This window comes from Lygodium microphyllum, unplaced genomic scaffold (assembly GCF_053477565.2).
Source record: "Lygodium microphyllum isolate KBCC unplaced genomic scaffold, Lygodium_microphyllum_v1.1.10 scaffold_42, whole genome shotgun sequence".
In the NCBI taxonomy this organism is placed as follows: Eukaryota; Viridiplantae; Streptophyta; class Polypodiopsida; order Schizaeales; family Lygodiaceae; genus Lygodium; species Lygodium microphyllum.
This window is the reverse complement of record NW_028229525.1, coordinates 664,796-665,007: the sequence shown is the minus strand read 5'-3', so window position 1 is coordinate 665,007 and position 212 is coordinate 664,796.

Sequence of the window (212 nt, the reverse complement as noted above, 5' to 3'; positions counted from 1 at the left end):
GCTGTGACTGAGCCTAGGGGTTGTCTTTCATAACAATAGCAAGTTCGTAACTGATAGGTGCAAATAGGGTTGTGTTTATACAAGTTCGACAAAAAAGGAAAAGCAATGAATCCTTTGGTTTCCGGTAGATGGAAGATCTGCATGAGCGATACAAGAATTCTTGTATAATAACAATCGATTAATAAGAACCTATTCGGCCAATCCAAACGGGT